The 14900-nt window shown below is 44.6% G+C and overlaps 1 long non-coding RNA gene across 1 annotated transcript; it reads right to left on the bottom strand.

Annotated features, from left to right (window-relative positions):
• Positions 1-1004: 1004 nt before the first annotated feature.
• Positions 1005-11068, bottom strand: LOC116991288. Its single transcript, XR_004416736.1, has 3 exons — positions 10972-11068; positions 3819-3821; positions 1005-1016 (listed from the first exon to the last, which is right to left on the bottom strand). It is a non-coding gene; the product is annotated as an uncharacterized LOC116991288 (long non-coding RNA).
• Positions 11069-14900: the final 3832 nt, after the last annotated feature.

The following is a 14900-nucleotide window of genomic DNA, read 5'->3' as shown; positions in this document are numbered from 1 at the left end:
GTAATTCCATTTTAAGTTGACTGTGAAATAGGAACGTTATTAAGTACAACACATTATGAGGAAAACAAAAAAGTGAAAATGCAGCTGTGCCCCTATAACGTGAGGTCGTTGGTAGATAGACACATAGAAACATAGAAAATAGCTACAGGAGGAGGCCATTCGGCCCTTCGAGCCAGCATCGCCATTCATTGTGTTCATGGCTGATCGTCCGTGCCTGCCTTCTCCCCATGTCCCTTGACCCCACTAGCCCCTAGAGCTCTAACGCTCTCTTAAATCCATCCAGTGATTTTGCCTTCTGTGGCAGGGAATTCCATACATTTTCAACTCTCTGGGTGAAAAAGTGTTTTCTCACCTCAGTCTTAAATGACATCCCCTTTATTCTAAGACTCTGGCCCCTGGTTCTGGACTCGCCCAACATTGGGAACATTTTCCTGCGTCTAGCTTTTATAATTTTATATGTTTCTATAAGATATGTTTCTATAAGATCCCCCTCATCCTTCTAAACTCCAGTGAATACAGGCCTAGTCTTTTCAATCTTTCCTCATATGACAATCCCGCCATCCCGGGGATCAATTTCGTGAACCTACGCTGCACTGCCTCAATCACAAGGATGTCCTGCCTCAAATTAGGAGACCAAAACAGTACACAATGCTCCAGATGTGGTCTTACCAGAGCCCAATACAAATGCAGAAAATGGATAATTAAAAATACTTATATTCACTCAAAAAATGATGGCGATCCGATACTCAGTGGTTCCATGGTACTTTATTGTCACAAGTAGGCAGATACAGTGACATTATTTGTTGTACTATCAATTCAGCAAAATCATGTTATACATAACCACAGGCACACATAAATATGTTCAACCATTTATTCTAGTAACAGTACACTTCTGATATGGAACACAGAGAGTCGCCACGTTTCAGAAACAATATTGTGCCCTTCAGATTTCAACAGGTGAAGAGCCCTAACCGCTGGCTGGGACCACCATTCTGAAAAATTATCCCGACCCGAAACTTTGTCTATCCATTCCCTCCATTTGTGTGGCCTGACCCGTTGAGTTCCTCCAGCACTTCATGTTTTGCTCAAGATTCTGGCACTTCTAGTTCCGTGTATCTCCATTTTATGCTTTTTCTTTGTACATTTCAATGATTCTGCTATTAGTACAGAAAGCCCGCTAAATTGTCATCTCATTGAAACATATATTTAACGCTGGGGACTGAGATTGGACTACTGCCATTTGAAAAGTGACAATCTAAATAACAATCTGCAAATGCTGAAACTTGGAAAATTAAACCGAAAATGCAGGAAATAGTCGATGTGCAGGCAGCATCTGTGAAAATAGAAACCGATTCAATCTTTTAGGACAAATAAATTCGATCAAAATTGTTCTTATTTTCGACATTCAGCGTCTACCGTGACATGTTTTGGATTTTCCTACTACCTCTCTTACCGGTAATATTTGGTGTGGGCTTTCAACCTGGAATATTGGCTCTGTTTCGCAACCCGCCCGACCTGCTGAGTATTTCAAGGTTTTTCTGTTTAAGTTTAACCCGTTTGATTAACAGGGCAAAATGGATGAAACTATATTGAACATTACGTTCCATTGTTTGGAACCTGACACTGGCCGGTCATCCATATATTCACCGTTAAACCAGCAACACGATGTTGGATCGGAATACAACGCGCTGAAGGAACACAGTGGGTCAGGCAGGCAGCATTACGATTTCGGTCGAGCCCCCTTTCATTCTGATTGTAGTAGGGGCAGAATGCTGCAAAAGAGACGTAGGGCCGGAATAAATCCTGGCAAGTAATAGGTGGATAGACATAAGGTGCTGGAGTAACTCGGCGGCTCAGGCAGCATCTCTGAACAAAATGAATAGGTGACGTTTCTCTCAGTCTGAAGAAAAGTTCCGAGCCGAAACGTCACATATTTGTTTCTTCAGAGATGTTGCCTGACCCGCAGAGTTACTCCAGCACTTTATGTTATCTTCGTTAGAAACTAGCTTCTGCAGTTCCTCCCAACACCAGTATTGCGTGGATTCGGGTGAGGGGAAGGACTATTGGCAGGTGGTTGCAAATAATGAAAACGGCTTAAGATGAAAAGGAGACAAAATTCTGTTAGGTGTGGAAAGAAGAGGTGCGAAATGTAAAACCAGAGGGAGGGACGTTGATGGAAGGGACATGGGGTGGGTGGGGGTAGTGGGACGAACGGGTGTCGTATCGGGTTAGGGGCACATGAAAGAGAGGGGGATACTAGTTAAAATTGGAACAATCAATCTGCATACCGAAGTTGGACACAAAATGCGGGAGTAACTCAGCGGGACAAGCAGCATCTCTGGAGAGAAGGAAAGGGTAACGTTTCCGATACCTTCTCAGCAGATATGCTGCCTGGCCCGCTGAGTTACTCCAGCATGTTGTGTCTATCTTAGGTTTGAACGCGCATCTGCAGTTCCTTGCTACGCATCAATCTTCATACCATTGGATGCTAGGCTAACTCAGCAGAATATGAGGTGCTGTTCCTCCAGTTTGCGTGTGGCCTTTCTCTGGCAACGAAGGAGGCCAATGACAGATAAGTCGCTAAGAGAATGGAAAGGGCAGTTACACGGCTGATAAAGCAATAAATCAGGCAACGAGATTCCATTCAACGGTCTAATTTTTTTTTTTTTTAAACGGACAATAACAATAAATGGATTTGCTATCACTTTCTTCGCTTCCTCCCGGAACCTCCTCTGGACAAGTGCATAAATACAAGTGTTTGTGCAGGAACTCAAATACATTAGCAGAAGCGATATTCTAATCGCAAGATAACGGGTTCTCGGGGCGTTGACTGCAAAACTCTTCGTGACTTCGAAACACAAGTCGAGTATCATAACCGGAGTCCACAACGCAGTGAAGCTCTCCGAGATGGCAAGTAACAGAATAATTGACGTCCTCTGGTTTCTGATCTCGGAATCACTGATATTACCGTCCACGCAGCGCTTCAGGGCGCTGCGAATTCGACTGACCTGTACAATGTGCCTGACGGTCATTGAATTTAACAGCAGTACCAGCAGCAGTGGCAGCAGTGGTACCAAAAGTTTGGAGAACCATTTGTACGTCTTCCATGCGGTCGATGAAGCATATTCCGTAACTGTACGGCAGCCCCATCGTATATCACCGGCAATATAGCTGGACTCATAACGAAAATAAACTGGAATATGGATCAAAAAGCTACACAAACACACTGTCGTTAGAATCACTGCGGCGGTTCTCTCGGTGCAGTATGTTAGTTTTAATTTCTTGCAACAAATGGCGAAGAAGCGGTCGACTGTGAATGACACTGTGTGGACCAGACGGAGAATTGCACGCAGGATATTTGTATAAAGGATGTAAGCCGACATGTACAGGTGTATGCCAGGAATGAAGCCGGAAAATGATAGCTGAGGACGTTCCCCACTATGACATTAAATATACAAACCATTGTGTCTGCCACTGCCATAGTTAGCATGTAACGGATGACCACTTTGGAGAGGCCGCACATTCTCCGGGACAGGACCACGAGAGAGAGAACGTTTGCTGTAACAAGATGACAAGGCAACTAATTACCAGAGAGAACCCCCTAGCATCGAGAACGTGTCTTTGGTCACAGGAATGCTGGGAATAACCTAACCGGAAACATTGTAACTGCCTAGTCAATATTGCAGGACTGACATCGTTGGCGGTGTGAAGGGGAATTAATTCAGAATCAAGGGTTATGTTGGATATTCAACAACAGACCAGTTGCCTTCATCGATCGGGCATTGGGTCTAAGAGTCAGGTTGCAGCTTCATAGGTACTTTCTACCTCATTGGAGACCCTCGGGCTATCTTTGATCACACAGACAGCATCTCTGGAGAAAACAAACGGGCATTCGTTCCATTCATTTGTCCTAAATATCTTCTATATATCTCTCGTTCCATTTCCCCCTGACTCAGTCTGAAGAAGGGTCTCGATCCGAAAATGTCACCTATTCCTTTTCTCCACAGATGCTGCCAGACCCGCCTATTTACTTCAGATTTTCGAGTCTGACTTCGGTTTAAATCCGCATCTGTAGTTCCTCCCTCTACATATCTTTGATCGGACTTTACTAGACTTTATCTTGCACTAAACGTAATTCATGTTATTATCTGTATCGTGTATTTGTACACTGTGGATGGCTCGGCTGTAATCATGCGATGAAGCATATTCCGTAACTGTACGGAATCATTCAGCTGACTGATTGGCTCGCAGGAAAGGCATTTTACTGTTCCTCGCTACACGTGACAAGAAACGAGACTGAAACTCAAAAGAGGAGTATCTACTCCTTAGGAATACAGATAATTAGAAGTAAAGCGACGGAGGTGGCAACTCACCTTGGATACCGACAATTGCAAGAATCAGGTAGCAAATAATGGTCGCATCAGTCGCCTCTCTTTCCTGCATTTTATGGGGGATAGGAGTAAGATCTCGTTATGACAAAAGGTACAGACACCACACTGAAGAGATTCACCGTGCAGCCTGATTTATACGTAATCCTGCTCCACTGGGACCATAAATTACATCACAGTTCCGCAAACTCCAACTCACAAACATCTCCAGTTCTTTCCATTTGAATGAACAGTCAGGTCCGCGCACGGTCATTGATCCGAGTGACTGCAATAAACAGGATTAATCTGGGCAGTTCCGGGCTCACCCCTGCGCTGCGTAGACCCGGAGACGTGAACCGGAGTCCCGGGTTTATCTATCCCCCGTTACTTACTTTACCCGTGTAAACACTGCCTCTCTTCCTCTGTGCCTGCCTCTCTTCATCACTTCCATTTATATTATTTCAGTAAACAGACCTGTTCTTCAGATCCTCTGGCTCAATCAAGAGATGCCTGATTCAGGGTCAAGCGACGACTTCATAAGGTCATGTCATCAGTAATAGGAGCGGAATTAGGCCATTCGGCCCACCAAGTTATCTCCGCCATCCAGTCAAGGGCGAGTTATCTCTCCCTCCAAACCTCATTCTCCTGCGTTTCCACCATAACCCTTGACACCCTTCTTTTCAAGAATCTATCTATTTCTGCGTTAAACATGTCAATTGACTTGGCCTCCACAGCCTTCTGTGACTGAATTTCACAGATTCATTACGCTCTGACTAAAAAAATGTCTTCACGTCTCCTTCATAAAGGAACATACTTTAATTCTGAGGCGATGACCTCCAGTCCGAGACTGTCCCAGTAGAGGAAACTTCTCCTCCTGAGCCAAGCCTTTCGCTATTCGGTGCATTCCAATGCCCCCCCCACCCCCCTCATTCTTCTAAACGAGTACAGGCCCAGTGCCGTCACACGTACATCGTAGGTTAACCCACACATTCATGTGATCATTCTTGTAAACCTCGTCTGGACCCTGTCCAGAGCCAGCCCATCCTTCCTCAGATATGGTGACTAAAATTGCTCACAATACTCAAAATTCGGCCTCACCAGTGCCTTATAAAGCCTCAGCATCACATCCCTGTTTGTTGTATCATCGCTCTCTTGAAAGAAGACTGACTACTTATTGACTTCCAAGGGCAGCAAGAGAACATAATTTTATGCTGGTGTCAGTGTTGAACCAAAGTGATGCCCTCTACCAGTACAATAACAGCCGACAAAAGTGCTATTCAATTGTTCTGAAGCCTACAGAGGAAGGCAGCAATATTGTGATTAAAGGCTCTGTCGTAGATAGATAAATAAATGATGGGGCAGGGTAAATAAAATATGTGTGACTGGTTAGAATGGGGATAACATAGGAATAGGAGCAACCAAATGATATTCTCAAGATTCACCAAAAAATCATCCTCTCAGTGTGCATCACAGTTGGGTTTGGCAACTGGGCTGCCCAAGACCTGAAGACATTGTCGAGAGTTGTGGGTGCATCCCAGTCCATCACACATCCCAGTCCATCACACAGCCCAGTCCATCACACAGCCCAGTCCACCACACATCCCAGTACATCACACAGCCCAGTCCATCACACAGCCCAGTCCAGTCCATCACACAGCCCAGTCCATCACACAGCCCAGTCCATCACACAGCCCAGTCCATCACACAGCCCAGTCCATCACACAGCCCAGTCCACCACAGCCCAGTCCAGTTCATCACACAACCCAGTCCATCACACAGCCCAGTCCACCACACAGCCCAGTCCATCACACAGCCCAGTCAGTCCATCACACATCCCAGTCCATCACACAGCCCAGTCCATCACACAGCCCAGTCCATCACACAGCCCAGTCCATCACACAGCCCAGTCCATCACACAGCCCAGTCCATCACACAGCCCAGTCCATCACACAACCCAGTCCATCACACAACCCAGTCCATCACACAGCCCAATCCATGACAGACCAGTCCATCACACAGCCAATTCCATCACACAGCCCAGTCCATCACACAGCCCAGTCCATCACACAGCCCAGTCCATCACACAGACTAGTACATCACACAGACTACTACATCACACAGCCCAGTCCATCACACAGCCCAGTCCATCAAACAGCCCAGTCCATCACACTGCCCACTCCATCACACAGCCCAGTCCATCACACTGCCCAGTCCACCACAGCCCAGTCCACCACAGCCCAGTCCACCACAGTCCAGTCCAGTTCATCACACATCCCAGTCCATCACACAGACCAGTCCATCACACAGCCCAGTCCATCACACAGCCCAATCCGTCACACAGCCCAATCCGTCACACAGCCCAATCCGTCACACAGCCCAGCCCATCACACAGCCCAGTCCATCACACAGCCCAGTCCATCACACAGCCCAGTCCATCACACAGCCCAGTCCATCACACAGCCCAGTCCATCACACAGCCCAGTCCATCACACAGCCCAGTCCATCACACAGCCCAGTCCATCACACAGCGCAGTCCATCACACAGCGCAGTCCATCACACAGCGCAGTCCATCACACTGCCCAGTCCATCACACAACCCAGTCCATCTGACAGCCCAGTCCATGACAGACCAGTCCATCACACAGCCCAGTCCATCACACAGCCAAGTCCATCACACAGCCAAGTCCATCACACAGCCAAGTCCATCACACAACCCAGTCCATCACACAGCCCAGTCCATCACACAGACTAGTACATCACACAGCCCAGTCCATCACACAGCCCAGTCCATGACAGACCAGTCTATCACACAGCCAAGTCCACCACACAGCCCAGTCCATCACACAGACCAGTCCATCACACAGACCAGACCATCACACAGACCAGACCATCACACAGACCAGTCCATCACACAGACCAGTCCATCACACAGCCCAGTTCATCACACAGCCCAGTCCATCACACAGACCAGTCCAATCACACAGACCAGTCCACCACACAGCCACGTCCATCACACAGCCACGTCCATCACACAGCCCAGTCCATCACACAGCCCAGTCCATCACACAGCCCAGTCCATCACACAGACCAGTCCATCACGCAGTCCAGTCCATGACACATACCAGTCCACCACACAACCCAGTTCATCATGCAGACTAGCCGCCCCAACATTAATTCCACCTACACTACCGGCTGCTATAGTAAAGACCCACACACCCTGGTCATTACCTCTTCTACTCTCTCCCATGGCGCTGATGTTATAAAAGCTTGAAACAACAGATCATCTGATTCAAGGACATCTTCATCCCGGTTGTTATCATATTGCTGAACTGTTCTCCTATAAGATCAGGATATAGTTTAGATCTTCCAATCTTCCTTGTTATGCCCCTTGAGGCATTCATTTTCAATTTGCACTTTATTTGTGGCTGCAATGTTATATTCTGAATTCAGATCGCTTTCTCTTTTTTGCATTATTCGTTGTACGGATGTCTGGTGTGCTTATAATCGTGTAACGTATAACCATAAAACGATATAACAATTACAGCACGGAAAAGAGGCCCTCTCGGCCCTACAAGTCCATGCCGAACAATTATTTCCCCGTAGTCCCATCTACCTGCACTCAGACCATAACCCTCCATTCCTTTCCCAACCATATACCTATCCGATTTATTTTTAAATGATAAAATCGAACCTGCCTCCAGCACTTCCACTGGAAGCTCATTCCACACAGCTACCACGCTCTGAGTAAAGAAGTTCCCCCTCATGTTACCTGTAAACTTCTGTCCCTTAATTCTGAAGTCATGTCCTCTTGTTTGAATCTTCCCTACTCTCAATGGGAACAGATTATCCACGCCAAATCTGTCTTTCCCTCTCATCATTTTAAATACCTCTATCAAGTCCCCCCCCCCTTAACATTCTGCGCTCCAAAGAACAAAGACCTAACTTATTCAACCTTTCTCTGTAACTTAGTTGCTGAAACCCAGGCAACATTCTAGTAAATCTCCTCTGTACTCTCTCTATTTTGTTGACATCCTTCCTATAATTGGGCGACCAAAATTGTACACCATACTCCAGAATTGGCCTCACCAATGCCTTGTACAATTTTAACATTACATCCCAACTTCTATACGAAATGCTCTGATTTATAAAGGCTAACACACCAAAAGCTTTCTTTACTACCCTATCTACATGCGATTCCACCTCCAGGCAACTATGCACAGTTATTCCTAGATCCCTCTGTTCAACTGCATTCCTCAATTCGCTACCATTTACCATGAACGTCCTATTTTGATTTGTCCTGCCAAGATGTAGCACCTCACACTTATCAGCCTTAAACTCAATCTGCCATCTTTCAGCCCATTCTTCCAAATGGCCTAAATCTCTCTGTAGACTTTGGAAAGCTACTTCATTATCAACAACAACACCTATCTTAGTATCATCTGCATACTTACTAATCCAATTTACCACACCATCATCCAGATCATTGATGTACATGACAAACAACAGTGGACCCAACACAGATCTCCGAGGCACCCCACTAGTCACCGGCCTCTCACCTGATAAACAACCATCCACCATTACTCTCTGGCATCTCCCATTCAGCCTCTGTTGAATCCATCTTGCTTCTCCTGCATTAATATCCAACAATTGAAACTTCTTAACCAACCTTCCATGAGGAACCTTGTCAAAGGCCTTACAAAAGTCCATATAAACAACATCCACAGAATTACCCTCATCGATTTCCTTAGTAACCTCTTCAAAAAATTCAAGATTAGTCAAACATGACCTTCCAGGCACAAATCCGTTGACTGTTCCTAGTCACACCCTGTTTATCCAGATGCTTATATATATATTATCTCTAAGTATAATTTCCATTAATTTTGCCCACCACTGAAATCAAACTAACAGGTCTATAAATGCTGGGTTTACTCTTAGAACCCTTTTTAAACAATGGAACAACATGCGCAATACGCCAATCCTCCGGCACTGTTCCCGTTTCTAATGACATTTGAAATATTTCTGTCATAGCCCTTGCTATTTCTACACTAACTTCCCTCAATTTCCCAGGGAATATCCTGTCGGGACCTGGAGACTTATCCACTTTTATATTTTTCAAAAGTGTCAGTACTTCTTCTTCATTGAATCTCATAGTTTCCATAGCCACACTACTTGTTTCCGTTACCTCACATAATTCAATATCATTTGTGAATACCGAAGAAAATAATTGTTCAATATCTCCCCCAACTCTTTTGGCTCTGCAGATAGCTGTCCACTCTGTCTCTCTAATAGACCAATTTTATCCCTCGTTATCATTTTGCTTTTTAATATAGCTGTAGAAACCCTTTGGATTTACTTTCAGTTTACTTGCCAAAGCAACCTCATATCTTCTTTTAGCTTTTCTAATTTCTTTCTTAAGATTCTTTTTACATTCTTTATACTCCTCAAGCACCTCGTTTACTCCATGCTCCCTATAATAGTTGTAGATCTCTCTCTTTTTCCGAACCAAGTGTCCAATTCCCCTTGAAAACCATGGCTCTTTCCAATTTTTACTATGTCCTTTCAACCGAACAGGGACATAAAGATTCTGTACTCTTAAAATGTCCCCTTTAAATGTTCACCATTTCTCTTGTACATCCTTCCCATAAAACAAAATGACCCAATTCACTCGTTTTAAATCCTTTCGCATCTCATCAAAGTTTGCCTTTCTCCAATCAAAAATCTCAACCCTAGTTCCAGTTCTGACCGTCTCCATAATTATATTGAAACTAATGGTATTGTGATCACTGGACCAGAAGTGCTCCCCAACGCATACCTCCGCCACCTGACCTGTCTTATTTCCTTATCGGAGGTCCAGCAATGCCCCTTCTCTAGTAGGTACCTTTATGTATTGCTGCAAAAACTATCCTGCACTCATTTTACAAACTCCAAACCATCCAGCCCATTTACAGAATATGTTTCCCAGTCTATGTGTGGAAAATTGAATTCTCCCACAATCACTATCTTGTGATTATTACTAATATCTGCTATCTCCTTACATATTTGCTCTTCCGATTCTCGCTCCCCATTTGGCGGTCTATAATACACCCCTGGACAATTTGCGAAACAGTATCTCGATACATGAGACAATAGTAATCCACGACTAATACCAAGACTGCTCACTATCGATCAAAAATAACTGTTCCGCCTGTGCACCATTTTCTATCCTGCTGTCCATGTGTTATCATTTCTTAGGGCACATACATCTTCAAATCCCTTTTAGGAATAAACAAGGCCTGAACTTCCAGGTAGAGAATCTGAAGACTTTGTCTCTCTCTCCGTTGCATCTTACAAGGACAAACGATTGTTTTCTTATCTAAGTCGTAAATGCCCTGCCCAATTTTCTAACACTCTGTCTGAATGGGTCTGGGGTGCTCTGCCACAGGAAACAAATACCCTACAAACAACCAAACGAGCACCTTCAAAACGTTCCACAGCGATCATGTATTTTTTTTAATTTAAGAAAATGTAGAGGTCTACTCAATCACTCTTCACAGACATAACCTACCATTCATAGAATCTTATAAAGATTCAATACATTTATTTAAAGATGGCTAGAATACAAAACAGGGATGTAATGGTGAGGCTCTATAACGCGCTGGTCAAGCCGCATTTGGAATATTGTGAGCATTTTTGGGCACCATATCTAAGGAAGGAAGGATGTGCTGGCTCTGGAGAGAGTCCAGATGAGGTTACAAGAATGAGCCCAGGAATGAATCGGTCAGCATGTGATGAGCGTTTGATTGTACTGAGGTATAAAATGTGTGACCTCGTTGAAACTTACCATATAGTGAAAGGCTTGTATTGAGTGGCTCAGGAGAGGATGTTTCCACTAGTAGGTGAGTCGTTGACTTGAGGTCATAGCCTTAGACTTAAAGAACATTCCTTTAGGAAGGAAATGGGGAGGATTAATGTATTTAGAGCGTGGTGAATCTGTGGAATTCTTTGCCACAAAATTCTGTGGAGGCAAAGAAAAATCATATTTTTAAGGCGGAGATAGATTGATTCTTGATTAGTACGGGTGTCAGGGGTTATGGGGAGAAGGCAGGAAATGGGTTAGGAGGGAGAGATACATCAAACATGATTTAACGAGGGAGTAGACATGAATGGCCTAATTTTCCTCATATCACTGATGGCCATATGACCTTATTCCTTCCCGTACATACACAGTTAGATAAGAGAACATACACGCATGGCTGTCACGGAGCCCCAAATAAGGGAGGTAGGGTGGACAGATGGGAACTGTATGGGGGAGTGCGTGGTTGATGAAACTGGCTGGAATGTCTCCATTATCAACGTTCAGAACGGTCTTTCCATAAGCAAAGGTACAGTATGATTCTCCTCTGCTTCATTGCAGACATCCAATGTGTTTTAAACATTGTGATGGTGCCGGCCACAACTACCTCCTCTGGCAGCTCGTTCCAGACATCCACCACCCATTGTATGAAAATTGTACCCCTCTGGTTCCCAATTAAACTTTCCCCCCTCACCTTAAATCTATATCCTCTGGTTCTCGATTCCCCTAGTCTGGGGAAGAGACTGTGCATCTACCCAATCTATTCCTCTATTATATGGTCACATAACAATTACAGCACGGAAACAGGCCATCTCGGCCCTACAAGTCCGTGCCGAACAACTTTTTTCCCTTAGTCCTACCTGCCTGCACTCATACCATAACCCTCCATTCCCTTCTCATCCATATGTCTATCCAATTTATTTTTAAATGATACAAACGAACCTGCCTCCACCACTTCCACTGGAAGCTCATTCCACACCGCTACCACTCTCTGAGTAAAGAAGTTCCCCCTCATGTTACCCCTAAACTTCTGTCCCTTAATTCTGAAGTCACGTCCTCTTGTATGAATCTTGCCTATTCTCAAAGGGAAAAGCTGGTCCACATCAACACTGTCTATCCCTCTCATCATTTTAAAGACATCTATCAAGTCCCCCTTTAACCTTCTGCGCTCCAGAGAATAAAGACCTAACTTATTCAACCTTTCTCTGTAACTTAGTTGTTTAAACCCAGGCAACATTCTAGTAAATCTCCTCTGTACTCTCTCTATTTTGTTGACATCCTTCCTATAATTGGGTAACCAAAATTGTACACCATACTCCAGATTTGGTCTCACCAATGCCTTGTACAATTTTAACATTACATCCCAGCTTCTATACTCAATGCTCTGATTTATAAAGGCTAGCATACTAAAAGCTCTCTTTATCACCCTATCTATATGAGATTCCACCTTCAAGGAAATATGCACGGTTATTCCCAGATCCCTCTGTTCAACTGTATTCTTCAATTCCCTACCATTTACCATGTACGTCCTATTTTGATTTGTCCTGCCAAGGTGTAGCACCTCACATTTATCAGCATTAAACTCCATCTGCCATCTTTCAGCCCATTCTTCCAAATGGCCTACATCACTCTGTAGACTTTGGAAATCCTCTACATGATCCACAACACCCCCTATCTTGGTATCATCTGCATACTTACTAATCCAATTTACCACACCTTCATCCAGATCATTGATGTACATGACAAACAACAAAGGACCCAACACCGATCCCTGAGGTACCCCACTAGTCACCTGCCTCCAACCCGACAAACAACCATCCACCATTACCCTCTGGCTTCTCCCATTCAGCCACTGTTGAATCCATCTTGCTACTCCTGCATTTATACCCAACAGTTGAACCTTCTTAACCAACCTTCCACGAGGAACCTTGTCAAAGGCCTTACTGAAGTCCATATAGACAACATCCACTGCTTTACCCTCGTCAACTTCCCTAGTAACCTCTTCAAAAAATTCAAGACGATTAGTCAAACATGACCTTCCAGGCACAAATCCACGCATAGTTCCTAATCAGACCTTGTTTATCCAGATGCTTATATATATTATCTCTAAGTATCTTTTCCATTAATTTGCCCACCACTGAAGTCAAACTAACAGGCCTATAATTGCTAGGTTTACTCTTAGAACCCTTTTTAAACAATGGAACAACATGCGCAGTACGCCAATCCTCGGGGACTATTCCGTTTCTAATGACATTTGAAATATTTCTGTCATAGCCTCGGCTATTTCTACACTAACTTCCCTCAATGTCCTATGGAATATCCTGTCGGGACCTGGAGACTTATCCACTTTTATATTTTTCAAAAGTGTCAGTACTTCTTTTACTTTGAAACTCATAGTATCCATTGCTACTCTACTAGTTTCCCTTACCTCACATAATTCAATATCCTTCTCCTTGCTGAAGACCGAAGAAAATAAATTGTTCAATATCTCCCCCATCTCTTTTGGCTCTGCAGATAGCTGTCCACTCTGTCTCTCCAATGGACCAATTTTATCCCTCGTTATCCTTTTGCTATTAATATAGCTGTAGAAACCCTTTGGATTTACTTTCACCTTACTTGCCAAAGCAACCTCATGTCTTCTTTTAGCTTTGCTAATTTATTTCTTGATTGTGTGTTCTTCGAAAGGATTACCCCTCAGCCTCCTGCGCTCCAAGGAAGAGAGATCTAGCCTGCTCAACGTCGCACTATAGCTCAGGTCCTCGAGTCCTGGCAACATCCTTGCAAAGCTTCTCTGCACCCGCCATCTTGCCCCAACGCATGGCAATTTTCTTCCTCCCCACGAGAAAAGTTTCACCATCACTAGAGATACAATGGGGAGAGTGGAATTGAGGGAATAAAATAGGTTAATTATCTTAAGCAGTTGTGAGGAAGTGGACATCGAACACAGAAAGGTACAGCACAGGAACAGGCCCTTCGACCCACAATGTCTGTGTTGAAAATGATGCCAACGTAAACCAATTTCATCTGCCTGCACATGATCCATAGCCCTCCGTTCTACACATATCCAAGTGCCGTGTTCAAAGCTTTTTTTATAAGTCTCTTTAATGCAGCTATCATATAGTTGAGATAGCTGTGTCTGTCATTGTTAGAATATCTCATAGTCGGCTGCTCTGGAAGGTTAGATTGCATGGGATCAAAGTGTAACGCGTATAGCTTGGACCCAATAGCAGCACAGAATCAGGCAGGTATAGTTGGTAATGAACTTTATTACGATACTGTAACACAGAGTCGTAACACGGGAATGGGTACACCGTACTCACACAGAGGCTCAGGATTGAGCGAGGGTTCCGAAGAGGGGCAGGCAGGAGACGTAGTCGGGGTAGCGGAAGGTCCGGTAACCAGGAGATCCAACACACGATGCAAACAAATCAGCGAGGGACAGACGAAAGGAGAGTCGAAGCCAGGCAGGAAGTCGAATCCGTGCAGGCAGTCGGGAAATCGCTGGAGAGTCTTGCATGAATGCTGAGAACAATCTGGCATTGTGTGAACGGTGAGGAGAGTCTATATACCGGGTTAATTGGTGATCAGAGGCAACTGAGTGCAACAGGTGAGGAGAGTTGAGCTGATGAGAGGGGAGTGGCAGGCAGGCAGGTGAGGAGAAGGAGGGACCGGTGGAAAAGTACTGGGAGGTGAAGTGGATG

Source organism: Amblyraja radiata, chromosome 33 (assembly GCF_010909765.2).
Source record: "Amblyraja radiata isolate CabotCenter1 chromosome 33, sAmbRad1.1.pri, whole genome shotgun sequence".
In the NCBI taxonomy this organism is placed as follows: Eukaryota; Metazoa; Chordata; class Chondrichthyes; order Rajiformes; family Rajidae; genus Amblyraja; species Amblyraja radiata.
Note: the sequence above shows the minus strand (reverse complement) of the source record. Positions and strands in the feature narration are given on the sequence as shown.